Source organism: Rhinopithecus bieti, unplaced genomic scaffold, assembly GCF_001698545.2.
Source record: "Rhinopithecus bieti isolate Rb0 unplaced genomic scaffold, ASM169854v2 scaffold_20169, whole genome shotgun sequence".
NCBI lineage: Eukaryota > Metazoa > Chordata > Mammalia > Primates > Cercopithecidae > Rhinopithecus > Rhinopithecus bieti.
This window is the reverse complement of record NW_016810766.1, coordinates 1,659,081-1,676,537: the sequence shown is the minus strand read 5'-3', so window position 1 is coordinate 1,676,537 and position 17,457 is coordinate 1,659,081. Positions and strand designations below refer to the sequence as shown.

General features: G+C 33.1%; 1 protein-coding gene across 1 annotated transcript in view; it reads right to left on the bottom strand.

Annotated features, from left to right (window-relative positions):
- LOC108542668 (adhesion G protein-coupled receptor L3-like) overlaps nt 1-15,850 on the bottom strand; it is a 405,430-nt gene extending 389,580 nt beyond the window's left edge. Inside the window, exons 1-3 of the mRNA XM_017892773.1 lie at nt 15,808-15,850; nt 14,199-14,334; nt 10,123-10,188 (exon numbers count right to left, since the gene is read on the bottom strand). The gene's annotated coding sequence lies outside the window, so the exon portion shown is untranslated. The remainder of the gene's footprint in view (nt 1-10,122; nt 10,189-14,198; nt 14,335-15,807) is intronic.
- Nucleotides 15,851-17,457: the final 1,607 nt, after the last annotated feature.

Here is a 17,457-nt window from a genome sequence, read left to right as displayed (position 1 = left end):
AAAAAAAAAAAAAAAAAAAAAAAAAAAAAAAAAAAAAAAAACAATTCAAAGAATGACTATCCAATCCAGCCATCCATTTCAGATTTTATCTGATCATTTAATCCCATCTTTAATGTATGTCTTACACTCTTTAGAGATCTTATTATTCAATAAAACAGTATCACAATAATACCTGTATACTTAAGTCTCTACTAAATATATAATAATATAAAAAGAGTTCTCCTAATATGTCCTTAAATTTCCTCTTGTTTGCTTCCTAATCCAATACTCTATCACTCAGGAAAATTATATTTTCTCCAAAACAGATTATTCATTATTTTATAATAAATAGTATGGTCTTACCATGACCATACTCTTAGAAAGCCCATTCTCTGTTCTCCACTAATAAGATCCTTTTCATATGCTATGAAATCTGCAAAGTTTTCACAAAGAATTTTATTAAGAATTAATTACTCTCTATTCCTCATGTTCCTAATAGAGTACTTGTCACATTATCATACAGCTAGCAGTACATGTTTCTGTATCCCCAACTAGACTTCCAGTTTTCTCCAGATGGTATGACATTATTACTCCAGAAAACAGCCGAGGTCTTATGCACACCAGACGCTAATACAATATGCACTAAATAAATGATTTATTTTAAAGTCAATTCAAATTAACATATTTTATTCTTCATTCTTCATTCTTCTTCAAGGGTTATGATGACATTAATTAGCATTTGAAAGATGGTACTTAATGTTCTGCATTACACCAATATAAGTAAAAGTGATATGTTTAATGTCTCCTTTTCTTGTAAGTATATAAGCTTGAAAATTTTAAAAATGTATATTCACCCTGAAAAAAAATTGAGAATTTATAATAAAGTCTGTGTTTCATAATTAAGTAAAGGCTCTAAATTATTATTGACATTTTAAATTCTGAAAAAAATTAAAAAATGTAATGCTCAATAAAATTCCATTATACTAAAAAATGAGGGTATGAATTTACATTTACTCATGTACTTGCTTAATCTAAATTTTTTTTTAAATATTAAGCTTTTGAAAACCAATATCAAAATTAATGATTCTATAATACTTAAGCTACTGGATTACTTAGTGCATTTCTGTCAAGCACCAAAACTTTTTCTTTAAGTATTTTTTAAGGTCTTTAAAAATGTGCATATCTTTGACTTCTCACAAGAGTATACAAAACAGAGGCCAACTAACTTTTTCTTCTCAATGACCCAGGCTCATCACAGAATTGCAACATCATTTTTTTTAGATCAAGGAGGTCATCTGTGAATAACAGAATGCTGTTCTTGCTAATTGGACAAGTGAGAATAGTACAATCCAGGGAGATTGTGTGGTGTGCCCTGGGTCTCAGAGCAAGTTAATGGCAAAACCAGGCTTAGAATGGAGAGAATCTTATTCGGGGTTCTTCCTAACAGGAACCACAGTTGAAAATTGTGTATAACTCAGCAGCTCTTAGATACATAGAGAAACTTTGCTGTGACATATAAGGGATATAGCCAGCTATATTGAATAATTTTATGATTTTTAGTGTTTATTGGGTTCCTATACCTAATATCCAATGTCAGAATCATATTTTGTTGTATTTCCATTGTTTCATAATTTGGTGTATTTAATCAGAGAGGTTTTGTATACTAGATGACCAAATGTGTTAGAATATATTTGTAAATATTTTCTCATGAGACTCTTTTCTTTCTTTCTCTCTCTCTCTCTTTTTTTTTTTTTTTTTTTTTTTTCTGAGACGGAGTTTTGCTCTGTGGCCAGTCTGGAGTGCAGAGGCGAGATCTGGGCTCACTGCAACCTCCGCCTCCCGGGTTCAAGCTATTCTCCTGCCTCAGCCTACCATGTAGCTGGGACTACAGGTGCCCGCCACCACGCCTGACGAATTTTTGTATTCTTAGTAGAGAGGGGCTTTCACCATGTTGGCCAGGATGGTGTCGATCTCCTAAGCTCCTGATCCGCCCGCCTCAGCCTCCCAAAGTGCTGGGATTACAGGCATGAGCCACCGCGCCCGCGCATGAGACTCTTTTGTATGTAAAAAGAAAACCATTTATCAATGTAAATTCTGAAGGGCACTTGACGTGAGCTTTAATTAGAATAAAACAGCTGAATATTCATCCACTACCGAAAACAGTTAAGCCTTATTTCTATAGTCAATCGTTTCGGCATCATCTACGATAGGAAACAAGACAAAACTAATAGAGAAAAGACAAAAATATCAAGGAAGGAAAATATCATAAAAGTAGCATTTTGGCCGGGTGCGGTGGCTCAAGCCTGTAATCCCGGCACTTTGGGAGGCCAAGGAGGGTGCATCACGAGGTCAGGAGATGGAGACCATCCCGGCTAACATCGTGAAACCCCGTCTCTACTAAAAATACAAAAAAAAAAAATTAGCCAGGCGAGGTGGCGGGCGCCTGTAGTCCCAGCTACACCGGAGGCTGAGGCAGGAGAATGGCTAAACCTGGGAGGCGGAGCTTGCAGTGAGCCGAGATCGTGCCACTGCACTCCAACCTGGGCGACAGAGCGAGATTCCATCTCAAAAAAAAAAAAAAAGTAGCATTTTCAGTTGGATTATTATCTTACCTAAATCTAAACATCAATAAAAGCAGGTCTTGCCATAGTCATACTAGAGTTAAAAAAAAAAAAAAAAAAAAAAAAAAAAAGACAAAATCCAGTGTTTGAAGAAGATAAAAGTTTCTGCATACCAACAATTTATATAATAAAAATGGCACCATAAATAGAAATAAATAGAAACTGGAACAAAATAAGTAACAGAAACGAAACTTAGAAATTAAAAAAAAAAAAATCAATAGATAAACTTACTATATGACCAGCAATCCCACACTTGGGTATTTAACCTAGAGTGATGAAAACTTACGCACATACATACAGACTCACACACGTTGCAAATGAACGTTCATAACAACTTTGATATGGTTTGGATGTTTGTCCCCTCCAAACATCATGTTGAAATATAATCCCTAATGTCAGAGGTGTAGCCTGGTATGAGGTGATTGGGTCATGGAGGTGAATCCCTCATGAATGGCTTGGTACCCTTCTTGAGGTAACTAGTGAGTCCTCACTCTGAGTTCACGTGAGATCTGGTTTTTTAAAAGAGTGTGACATCATCCCCACCTTCGTCTCTTGCTTTCTCTCTGGCCATGAGCTACATCGGGCCCTCTTTGCCTTCTGCCATGATTGTAAGCTCCCTGAGGCCCCCAACAGGAACAGATGCTGGTGCCATGCTTCCTGTGCAGTCTAGAGAACTATGAGCCACAATAAACCTTTTTCTCTTTATAAATTGCCTTGTCTCTAGCATTATTCTATCGCAGTACCAATGAACAAACACAATCTTTATTATCACTACAAATTAGAAATAACTCAACTGTTTTTCAATAGGTAGATAAATGAACTGTGATACATCTATACAATAAAATACCATTAAGCAATGAAAACAGGAATGAATTACTGGGGCACTCAACAACAAGGATGAATCTCGAAGGTATTTTGCTGAGAAAAAGAAGTCAATCTCAAAAGGCTACACACTGTATGATCAATAGGAATGGAGAACAGACCGTGGTTGCTGGGAGTTAGGGGCAGAGGCAGAGTGCTTGACTACACAGAAGCAACACTAGGAAATTTTTAGGTAATAAAACTGCTTTGTATCCTAATTGTGAAAATTACACAATTCTATACAGGTTTTCCATGTCATAGAATTTTCAACAGAAAACAAAGCATACAAACAAAAAAACTATAAGCATAAATATAGATGGAAAGGCAACAGTTGTGGTTGCATAGGTATCTATATTTGTTAATTCATCAAATATTTACTATAAGTAATTTTAAATGTATGTTGTCAAAAAATTTAAATGTATATTGTCAACTGAAACAGAACAATGAACAAATCTCCCTCCTGCAAGAAAACAAAAAGTCAATAGCCAATAATGCACTGTTTATGACAAAAAACACCAATCTATAAATATTTATAGCTCAGAACAGACCTCACTCTATTCAACATAGCATCCCTGATTCAGGCAGAAATAAGCAGCCTTTTTTGGACCATCATAATATTTTTTCAATGCTGTGGATTAGACACAGCAGTGGACACTTTAAGATAAATAATATCTGGTCAAGACAAGGATCAGAATACAAAATTTTGACTGGGCTACTCTACTGCTAGTTCAAGGTTTAGCCATAAAAATAAGAAAAAAACAGAGTTAACATAACAATGAGTATGTACTCACTTTATAACATAAAAATTAATAATAAACATTTATTTTAAAATAACTAAATTTTAAAATTAGTTATTATTGTTAAATTTAACGTAAGTTTTAACAGATTTAGTGAGAAAAGCTATACACACCAAAAATACTGATCCAAGAAATTGGTTATAACCTTTTGTAAAATTCTGTTAAAATGAATTTTATTTTGTTTTGGTGGGGAAAAAAAGTATTATTGTTGTTTTGTATACACTCCATTTGCTGTTCATGGCTTCATAGCCCGCTCTGTGGATTAAGTAGTAGCTGACAACTTTTGCTTTGCTCAACTGACTGGCAGCTATCATTCGAATACCAGACTTATCTTTATGCAGATTTCTAAAGGTCACCATTTATGCATGTAAATTCTGAAGGGCACTAACTATGTACAGCTGACAGATTCTGACAGCCACGATATCTCCAAGAGTGGAATAAGCAGGAATGCCTGTCTGAATAATTAATGTGCTTTTACCCTGCCCATAGCCAGTTTTTACATCCCGCACATTCTGACTGTGGTTTTGAAATTATTTAGAAAACATAATCTCATGGCAAACCAAAACTTCCTTTTTAAATTTCTACAAAAAAAGGGCTAAAAAAGTGAAACAATTAAAGACCTTCAATTTAAAGTGTTAAATTTATAGAAATCACTCCTACCCAGAGATGAAAATTAACATCTAGTTCTGGATATTATTTCTGGAAAAAAACAGACATTACTATTTCTGTGCAGACATTACATCGTTACTACATAAAAAGTGCATAAAAGCAAATACGCAAATAATTCTGCTCCCTACATTGCTCAATAAATGGCCCCATCACAAACAATGTTGCCACTTTCAAACCTGAGACTGATTCCTGATTTCAACTTTTCTCTCAGTACTCAAATGCAATCAATCACTAGATCTATCAATGAGCCTTCTACATGGTCTTAAATGTGTTACTCACTGTCCATCCCCATTGTTGTTGTGTTAAACTGGATCTTTCTCATACCTCACCTGAGTTATTACAAATATTTCCTGGGTAATCCACCTGCCTCCAGTCACATGATCATGCATGCTGCTTCCAGAGTTATCTTTCTAATATACAAATCCATGAGCAAAGCCAATGGTACAATATAAAAGACACACAAAAACAGAAATTAAAAGGATGCTATAAAGAGGAAATATTTAGAATACATAAAATAATGGAAGGAGGCAATAAACAAATTTTGCGTAATGTGGTAATATATGCTCTGGAGAAAAAATAAGGCAGGAGATGAGGGTAGAGGGTACTCCCAAACAGTTTCCATTTTAAATGGGAATGTGCAGGGAAGGCTGCCATGAGAAGAGAATACCTGAAGTCTAGGAAACAAGCCATGTGAATAACTGGGGAGACTGATCGGTAGAAAGGCCCAGGCTCTTAGGTGGAATGGCCTAGTGTGTTCCACAAACAGCAATGAAGCCAGGGCAGCTGGAGAGCAAAGAAGGTTGAAGATGGATCAGGTCTCCAGTTGCCATCTGTGACAACAGTGGAGCAAGGAAAGAAAAAAGGAGGGTGATGTAATTATCCACGCAGAAGAGGATTGTGATTTGGATAAAGGTAGTAGCCTAAGAGGTGTTTAGAAGTGGTCAGGCAGAATATGCTGATGGATGTGTAATGTGTGAGATAGAGAATTAAAGAATTACTCCAAGGATTTGTGCCCAAAGAACTGTAAGAATGGAGCCATTAACCCAACTTTCTGTGAGAATGATGTTACCATATAGGATTTCTTATTTTGAAAACTTTGGTTTGACCCTGTGTGTTTAAATACATTCAAAGAGGTCATTTCCTGTGCAAAATGGACCTTCTCCAGCATGTCTTTCCTTTGGAGGCTCAAAAAACTGTAGTGTATTTTACAAAGATTTACGTAGTCCTTAAGATATTCGTTGTTTTATTCTAAATACTGTGTGGTAGATCATATTGTTAACTCAACAATGCAGGTGAGGAAAGTGAATCAAAGAGAGGATAAATACTATGCCAAGGTCCTCTCTTTAGAGTCTGTCTTCAAAATTTGAGCTCTTTATTTCCTCTCAGTTGTTTTGTGTATTTTATTATTAAAATGGAGTGCAGAGGACCCCAGAGCTGATAGTGGCAGAGGGGTGGAGGATGATGGATACGTTCTAGATCTTGATTTTGGTAATATTTTCACAACTTTATGGGCTTGTCAAAACACATTTGTATGTTGCAAAGAGTGAATTCACTGTATATAAAATAGGTATCAATAAACCGGCCTTTAAAAAAATACTATCTAGCAAATATAAATTGACACATGTTGGAAATACATACATTTTGTCCAAATGAAGACTGAATTTCTCATATTATACAATCTATTCTAATACTTATTTTTTCTTATTAAGGCAGTGTTTTCTATGTCATCTAAAAATATTTGCTGATAAAGTAATACATTTTATTTGTTGCCATATTTTCTCATGTGATTTCAGCAATTTTTACCACAGCAGAAAGAGCTATGCTTTCTCTACTGACTTTCTTCCTTCCCTGCAGGAAATCTCAAATAAAGTTTCTAAAGATTTATCATAAACTTTAGTAAAATTTTGTAAATTGCTAGATTGACCATAAGTATAAACCCTGCTGAAAAAAACCAGAGGTTTTACATTTATGTTCTAGATATTAAGTGATTACAAACCTCACTATTTATGTTGCTGTGTACTATCATTAACTTATACCTCAAAACAAAATATATTCTTAGGACAGGTTTAATCATTTAGGATTTGAGAGTCAAATCCATATTTCATAGTCTTCTTGATTATTTTAAGTTTTTGTTAGCTCCTTAATAAATCTGTGTAGTGTTTATGTTAGATAATGAAACTGAAAAATAACCTATAATGGAAGTAGGGGAAATATCAGCTGCCATTTTCTTATTGTTGCCTTGGTCATGTATTAATAAAATAATCTTCATTTTTCCAATTTTGATGTTAGGGCTACATAAAAGCAATTTTCTAGATGTGAGGACTAGCTTAGTTAAAAATCATAGAATTCCATAGATGCACTTAACCAAATTCATGCAATGTGAGTACAGTAAAATACCCTTTCAAACAATCACCACCATCAAAATCCCAATGAGTAACCACTTGACATCCAATAGGATAGCTGTAATCAAAACGACAGACAATAACAGCTTTTGGCAAGCAAAACTGAAACACTTGCATGGTTCTAGTGGAAATGTAAAATGGTGCAGCCACTTTGGAAATCAATTTGGAAGTTCCTAAGAAAGCTAAACATATATTTAACATGTGACCCAGGACTTTCAACCCTAGGTATATATCCAAGAGAAATAAATACATACACCTACACAAAAACTTGCACAGAAATCTCCAAAGCAACGTTATTCATAAGAGCTTAAACATTTCAAAAAGTCCATCAACTAAAAAATGGTTAAATAAAATGTGGTATATATCCATATAATGGAATATTATTCAGCCATAAAAGAAATGAAGTAATGATTCCTGTTACAATAAGGGTGAAACTTGCAAACATTATGTTAACTGAAAAAGACAGACAGGAAAGGCCAAACATATGATTATTTTTATATGGTAGACCCTCAGTGAAAGTATGTTAGTGGTTGTAGAGGGTGGGGCAAGAGTGGAATGAAAAGTAACTACTAATGGATACAAGGTTTCCTTTTGGGGAAATAAAAATATTCTGAAATTAGAGAGCAGTGATAGCTGCACAACTTTGTGAATACAGTAAAAAACAAAACAAAACAAAGCAATGAATTGTATACTTTGAAATGGTGAATTTATGGTATATGAATTATATCTCAATTAAAATATTAGAAAACAAATCTGCCAAACATTTAACATGGCAACAATCCCTATGATTTCTCCAGAAACTTCATATTTGGGACCTGTGACAGTCATTCAGTTAAATATGATTAAGTCGTAATGCTGTCTGATTTTTCATAAAGAAAATAAACATGAGGAGATGTTCTGAAATTTTATTCCGACATCCCCCTGAATACTTTTGAACACTCTGGGGGCATCTAGGATAGAAAATTAAGCTTTTGTAAGGCAAACATGATACTTCACGGACTGTTCCAGGTCTACTTCACCTGACTCCTCTCCTAACACTGTCTTACCACATATGCAATCTTTCAGCCACAATGGAAGCAGCAATCTTTCAATGGCCATCCCTTGCTCTTTCACAAACTAGTGTGTGGGCCTGGAATGTATAACCTCACCTTCCCTGTCACAACAACTCCTCCGTGAATTTCATAGCTTCTCTGAAAGTTTCAGAGCCTCCAGCAGAAGTGAACTGCTCCCACCTTTCTTTCTTTAGCAGTCTGTCAGGAACTCCTTCAAAATGTGCACACTAGTATCTGCAGTGCTTCATCTTTTTCACCAGTTTTTAATATGTCCACAGCAAACATATCTAAGTTTGCTTGGATTATTTTTTTTACAAAGGATGATTGCATGAGTGTGTTTTGTATATTGATTTATTTCACCAAAGTTAAGTACTAAATAAACTATTACATATTCAACATAGTAAAAGAATGTCTGCCAAATTTAGTTGTTAATGTATAAATAAGCTAATAAATACAAATGAAAGACAGTCAATCACATCTATTCTGAAAGAAGGAAATAATATTAATTGTTCGCAAATGTGATTGAGTGTGAAGAAGAAAACACTGACAAGAAATTCCAAATGAAAGAAATTCAATCATATCTCTTCTGTGAAATAGGAACAACATTGCTTGCATATAGAAATAAATACGGGGAAGAAAACAATGACAAAGTAGGGCAAAAATACTTAAAAGAGAAAACATCAACTGGAAAATGTAGTGCATACAAAGGCAGGTGCAATATATTTACAATTTAAAGTCCTGCATTACTCTTAGAGCTCAGAAAAAAGTTTGGAATATTTGAAAATAGATGATAGCAATTAAAGTACATATCAATTATGTCAATAATTCAAAATAAAATGAACTTAAATCATTTTAATATGAAGAACAATAGGAAAGTTGATATCAAAATGAAATGAACTTAAATCATTTTAATATGAAGAACAATAAGCAAGTTGATATTTCAACTTTTAGGCTGTGTATTTATAATAATGTACACGCTAAACTTTACAAAGTAACTTTATAGGAATTACTTTCAGAAACTTCAAGAAAAGAGGAAATTCTCATTGTACTGTTGATTGATTAATATGCGGGCCTGTTTTGCCTTCTATGATTTTCTGGGGAAAATGTAAATATGGATATTGACATAAAATTACACCGTTTGAAATATTTTATATTGGACTTCATAAATATATTTCTGATAATTAACAACATAATTTTTGAAAGTAATTTGCTTAATATTAAACATCTGGTTGCTACCAAATGAATATATTTTATTATCTAATATTTACATTCAACATTATGAATATGTAATTGAAAACAGAATGAATTAAACAAAAATGACTTTATCACATTGTGTTAGTGTACATGCAGCAACTGAAAAAAAACTCAATATGGTTATTCTGCATTAGTTAAGAAAGTAATAAAACACATGTGCCTTTCCAAAAAGGTGGAGACCTACTAAAACTATTATTTTTAGCTCATTTATTTTTCATATAGCTGGAGTATATTTCCTCACAACAGCAATATTTTTAATTAGATCACTTATAATTTGTTCACAAGAAATATGATTTTTGGAAAATGTATAACAAGAAATGGCAATTTATTTTCCAAAAATATGTAAGATTCCATTTTAGTAACACAACAAAGTATTGCTGATGTTTCAATATGGTAAAGACATAAAATAATGATACTAACTTGAATGTAAATATTGTTAAAATAAATTTTGAAATTATATGGTTGGCAATAATAATCTACTGATTACCTTAATTTGCTCTTCAATTGCTAACAATCCATGTTTTTTTCCTCCGATTTACCAAATTAAGCATTTCTGAAAGAAAAGAAAAAAATATTTAATTTCATGATGAGAAAAAATAAATACTCTGTGTTATGGTTACAGTTGTAGAACTATTTGAATATTTCTTGTTGGTTGTCAAGTCTATTATTTCCCACAATGCCTGAGGTCTCACAGCAGAACTATGGTATGTAGAGGAAATTTAAGATACAGATGACACATCTTCCTATACTATCTAATTTATTATAAGGTTTACTGGGAAAATTGATGGATTTGCTAGTCAAGATTTTTTTTCTAGTTAAAAGAATATAACATTTTTAATATAAGTTTTGCTGTTTCCAAGAAATGTCCTTATTTCTTGCCATGTCTTCTAGCTAAGATACTGGGATGAGTCTTACCACTTTTGCCATTAGATAACACGCATAGAAAACAAATTGAGAAGCACCTTAGCACATCTAATCATACACACACACATACGCACACCCTTATTTGTGTATACAGACACAAATACTGTAATCTATTTATTTGTAGTAATCTAAATAAATTTGGATTTTAAAAAATAGAAATATACAAAAGTATAAGTTTATTTAAATCAAAGATTTATAGAGGTATTTGAGTTTTATTTTCTTTAAATTACCATGTTTTATTTTAGTAAACAAATAATAAGACAGACTCTTTACACCCAAAAAATAGTATTGTCCTTCAAAGTATTTTCTTTAGATATTAATATTTTCTAATGGTTTTGCAACTGGCCACATCAATTTTTGAATGTTCTAGTAGGTCTATTTAAAGACCTTTACACAAAGCTCTTTAGTTTTAGTAACTAGTTTTAGTTACCTTACAAACAGCTTTACACAAAGCTCTTTAGTTTTAGTTACTAATTTTACTTACCATACAAAGAGCTTTACACAAAGCTCTTTGTATGGTAAGTAAAATAATTATTATTATATTTAGTATTTATGCTATTAGTGGTAGTATGCAATTAGGAGGTTAAGTAACTATATATATGATAAACAGTGACAAAATCCATTATCTATTCTAAAATTTTGTCCCCAAATGGATAAAGAATGAGATACAGGGCAGAAAGTCAATAGCATAATATTAAAGTTGAGCTCTACTTTACCAAATCACTATTGATTAAAATAAGATATGCTATGATATAAAATGAAAACAAATTAGTGAAAGCTATTCACTGATAAAAGCATTACATTTTGTTCAGGGACTTAAAAAATATTAAAGCAATGAAACTCATTGTATTTTTGGAGTGAGTGTCCATTTGTATTTGCTCAATTAGTGAGGTTTTTGTACCACAAGAACAATTAAAGTTCATACTTGAATGCCACACTTGACTGCTTGGACAGGAAAAACAAATTTTTAATCAACTGCTTAAATTTCACTGGACGATCATTCTAGCATGCTCTCTCAATAATTACTGGCTGTCCCTTCTTTTCCCTGGTTTTTGAAGAACTGGCATATCTCATCTTCAAATGTTTTACATATCTAAACAATCATGGGTTGTTCTCTACAGGTTTGCCTACAATACTATCATCTTTAATATCTTTTATTTTTTCCTCCCCATCTGGGAAATACATTCCGACATCCAAGCATGACTAATTTCACAAAGTTCTCCCTAATACTACCAAACCCACTCCACCACAGACAAAACCAATCTTATCTTCCCTGACACTCCTATACCTCTTTGTACATTTCTCTATTTTTCTGAAAGCTACACTATAGTATGAATTGCTAGAGAACAGAGACTGTGGCTTCTTCAATCTGTATCACTCCTCCCTAAGGAACCAAACACCTAACAGTGCCACAAAATGCTGACTGGGTAAATAAAACATTTCCATTTCTGAATTGAACACACACATGCACGCACGCACACACACACAGACACACACACACACACACACACACAGAGAAATTTGTTTATTGGAAACTGTATTGACTGAACACAAATTAAGACCAAAAACAAAAGTACATTCTTATATGTGTCTTTGAATTTGTTTGTATAGCTACCTTTATAGGTTCTTTTTCTTTTTATAGGTAAGGACAGAGAATCTTCCATTTACAGTTTGGTTATTCAACATCTCAGTGCCTCTCTCAATTACAGCCACTTATGGCACTTGAGAGTCAGCAGACAGCTCCGACCAAGGACAAGCTTACATAGAGCCACTTAGCCTGCTAATGAGAAGGCAACCAGGTGTGAGGGAAAACACCAGAAAGAAAAGGCAAGCAGGAGGGTGAAGAAAATAGAAAAGAAAACTGCAAGAAGGGCAGAAAAATGTATTATATCAAATGATACTATTCTATCAGTAAAAGGTAATAAGACTGAATTTCTTTTGTAATTAATAAGCTTGATCTAAAAGGGATCTTTTAAAAGGAGCTGCAAGAAATATTGTTTTAAGCAATGTGATTATTTAGGAGCAAAGCACTCAGGGAAGACAAAAAAAATGTAATTTATTTTAGATAAAAATAAATGTCTACAAATATATGTTCATAGTTTCATTACTTTATAGTTCCATATGGTTCAAAAGCGACATAAAAAGCAATGCACCAGAAATTATTGCAATTCACTCTAGGTCTTGAGAATTAAATGGAAATGTTTTGAGCTCGAGTACTAGATTGTTTTAATTAAAAATTAAAAGTTAAATTAATTTCTGCTTTAAATCAAACTTTGTAAAGCAATCACATATATAAGATCTCCAAAACGAAAAATAAAATAAAAATGACATTCAACTCATCAATTAAAAAAAAAAGCTGGAATACATGATAAATATGAATGTTCAAGGTACATTTTCTAATCCTAAAATAGAAAGTTTAAAAAGTAGAGAAATTCATTGATTCATCAAATATTTACTCAATGCCAGGCACTGCTCTAGTTGGTATGAATTCAGGAGTGAACTGAACAGATGAAAATAGCACTCACAGAGCTTACTTCTGCATTCCAGTTGTGGAGCAGTAAGTGAGAGAAAGAGATAGATACATGCATACACACACACACACACACACACACGAACACACACACAGAAAATGTGAGTCTGTGTCTATACGTATACATATACATACATATATTTTTACATATTTATAAAATATATTACCATACTATTATGTGTAATCGATATAGGTGTAAACAATTTACATACATTTTCTATTTACATGTAAAATTCTTACTTTTTTTGGCAGGTTAAATTCACATTTAACCCTTAAAACAATTCTCTGAGGTTAGTATGGATATTAGTGGTAAGACCAGAATTTGAATGCAAAAAAGCCAAATTCAGACTCTACATCCTCAAGCCTTTAAAATAACATACTTATTGTTACTGACTATGTTTCTTACAGGGATGTTTATAATGAAAGAAAATAAACTTCCCAAAATCAGTGTTTTAGAAAATGATCATCTCAGAATTTCATGACACTGATTACTGTTAGAAGATACTTTCACATTTTGGTATTAAAACAAGATTCCAGGAATCCCATTAAAAAATAATGTGGAATTAAGATAGAAAATATGTTATTTTCTCAGGCCAGGTGCCATTAATTACATTATGTGGCATCATCTACTGAACTATCCAGTCAAGGTTCATGAGTCAATGAAGAAGTGACATGAACAAACATGTTTTTAAAAGACTATTCTGTTGTCAGTTAATAGATGGCTTTCAGCCTAAGATGACAGTGATATTTTTTAAAAGGTCAGTGATAATTGAGACTTAAAACAATACAATGAGTTAGAGAAATTTTATGAAGAAATATCTTTTGTATACGAGAGTTAATCCTTAAATCATTTTAGAACTAGACAAACAGTTACACATTAGGTATTACTAATATAATTTTATTATTTGTAAAAAGAAGTATATCACTTTCACATCCATCATTTCAATGTTTTTGGATGTAAATAGGAAAATGTGAGTCAATGATCTGAAAACAGACATAATTATCACATTTATGATAGTCCACCTCCACACTTTCAACTAGGACTTCAAATGTTATCTTTTTACTTATGATGGTCAAATCCTTTTTCCAACTACCCCTTCGGGTCTCACCCAACTAGTCTATGGGTGATTTTCGAATATCTTCTACTTTGATTTCTTATTGATAAGCATCATCTTGTGCCACCTCTTTCTAGATAGTGTTCAGATTGTTTTTTCATCTCTATTTCCAATATCATAATCTTCATCACTGTGTAAAATAGAAAATAAATTTTTACCCCATTTTACAGATTAGAAAGCTATAATTCACAAATATTACCATGGTTATTACATAATATTTTAAGACAAAAGTCCAAGACAATTTGTACTTAGTTCAACCGCCTGCCACTCATCTTGTCTCACTGGTCTACACACCTCAATAGTACCTCTTAGAACACCATTCAATCCCCTCTCAAATCTGCCTTGCAAATGATTCCCAGAACAACTTAAGACTTCATTTTTCTCATGATGATTTTCTGCTCTGTAATCCACAAAAGCACTGTTTTAATTTTCACAGAGTCTGGTTTTCAAGAATTTATAAAGGATGAATACAATTTTTGTATTACAAACACCACTTTTTGACACCACTCTATTCCAAATAGAATTTCCGTAACAGCGAGCTTGAGTTGCTGACTGGCACCTCAGACAAGACTATTCTGAACAGAGTGGCTTGTCAGCTAATGTGATCCCCTGTACACTTCTTCAAAGTTTTAAACACTGTGCTGAAGTCTCATCTTCCCAAAAAATTAGCCTCAACTGTTTTTGCACAAACTCACCTCTAAATGCTTGGTAAACTTTAAATTAGTAGTACAAAGTTTAGTCCTACATGCACCTATATTTTCTACCTGTTAGCCTATGGCCCCAAGAAAGTGTATTCCATTATATAAAGTATCTGGGGGTGGAACAGTGAGAATGGCTAAATGAGAAGGCTGGCAAATAGTCTCCACAAAAATCAATGGACAAAATTGGATAAAACTGGACAAAATTGCCAAAAACAACTGTTTCAGGAATATATAAATTAACCAGTCATTTAACAAATTAGGAAATGTTTATCAAGAGACAGTACTGAACTTCTGGTAGGAACAATGGGGGTCCCATGTCATTTTGCTTGGGAATTTTTCTCTCTCTCTCTCCCATCCCCAAATAGGCTTAATGTCAGATCAAAAAACAAATCTTAGTAAATATAAAAGGATGAAAAATCATATAAATTGTGTTGTCTTATCAAAACAGAATTAAATTAGAAATAAAAGAAAATAGATTTTGGAAATCCCTAAATATTTGAAAGTTTTAACATTTCTGTATATCTCAAGGGTCAAAGACAAAATCACAAATTAGAAAATATTTTAACTAAATGGAGCAAAGGCACACCATAACAAAAATCATGAGATGCAGTGAAAGCAGTGCTCAAAGGCAAATTTATAGCTTTAAATGCCTCCATTAGAAAAGTAGGAAGATCTCAAATCAATAATCAAAGCTTCTACCTTAAGCAAAGAAAAAAAGAAGAGTGGGCTAAATGCCAAGTAAGCAAAAAAAGAGGGAATAAAGAATAGAGGAATAAAGGAAAGAAAGTGTAAACTTTACCAGAAGACCAATGTTAAAATGACTACCAATTATTTAAAATCCCATTAATTAATATTAAAATTCCACTAATTATTTAATTTATGCTATGAAAAAAATTCCTTACCTTCTGTATCTGGTAGCATTTTCATTTTTAACATGACAAATCAATGAAATTACTCTTGCTTCTTCCTCATTGAAAAACATATAATTGATTTTTTTGGTAATAGTCAACAGATCTATAAAGTATATAAAAATGCACAACATACAGGAAACTCACAGGTTATTATTAGGGAAAAAATACAGAAAATCCAGAGAATGATCCTCAAACCTTTGTCAATATATTACCCAACAATTTTGCTTATAGAAGGCTGAGTTTCTTACATTTTGTTTATATAAATACTAAAATACTTATAATTAATGCAAGGAAGGGCAGAAATATATTGTGGTGACTGTCAGTTTGCCTGTCTGTATATATAAGGTAGAGTAGGATAGGACAGGATAGGATGATGGGATAGGATAAGATACTGTACCATTCCGTACCATTCCCTACCATACCATACCATGAAAGCAAAGACAAGAAAAGGGAAGAGAATAACCCATGCTGAGGTGTCTTCTATATACCCAGCCATTGTGGTAACAGCTAGGAATAGGGCAGTGTAAACAGATACAGTTCTTTCCCTCAGAGAAGAGAATTTTTTAACATTAAAACCAAGGATTAGGTCTTTTCTCTATTCCTTTAGTGTAGAGAATTATTCTTTCTCAAGTATCAAAAGCTACCCAAAGCTCCCACAGCTTCCACAGTCACAATCAATTCCTTCGTCGTTTAGCCAAGGACTGACTCACAGATGCTTCAACTTACTGCTAGTATCTAAGGAACTACGTAGCCATTCTCTTATGACACAATAAAGGAGAAAACAAGACCTGCTGTGAACAACCCACCCTCAGGAAGAGTTCTAGCATTCTGCTGTAGATAGGAAAATAAGAAGCTTCTTATGAAGGGAGAAAAGATGGTAAAATATGCAGCAGATGTGACTGATGGAGGCTTGAACAGACATCTGGAAAAGGATTCAGTACAAAATGGAAATTCCATATGGGCAAGATGGACTAATGGCTGGGGGCAGTGGGTTTCCTGCTCTCCTTTAAACACTTCTTCTGCATTACAAGCAGTCAGCAGCCCATGTCTGTAACCCTAGGAAGACTTGGTAGGCTTCCAGGAAGATATTTCCTCAGCAACGCCTGCTCCTTTCTCTCTCTGTCTGAGAAATAGCTTTCAAATTATCAATATTAAAAAAAAAAAAACATTTAATTTACCCTCTGTTTTTATCCCTCAAAATGGCTATGTTATGACTATAATTACACATGACAAGTGGTATTTGCATACCAATCGTGGTTTCCAACTTCTATAATAATGGGAATTATTAAGCTTCTCTCATTTGTAATAAAATACGCCTACCCTCTATATACTTTTAAATGGTAATTTTCTAGTAGAACATGCTGAAATCTACCCTGCAGTTTATATCATGAAATCACTGTTAAACAGTACATATATTTACATATTCTATGACAAAACAGTTCAAAACAATTGGAAGTTTGCTTTGTAAGTAATGAAAACATAACAATAATTTACATTTAAGTATTTTTTTTGTTTTTTTTTTTTTATTATACTTTAAGTTCTAGGGTACATGTGCATAACGTGCAGGTTTGTTACATATGTATACTTATGCCATGTTGGTGTGCTGCACCCATCAACTCGTCAGCACCCATCAATTCATCA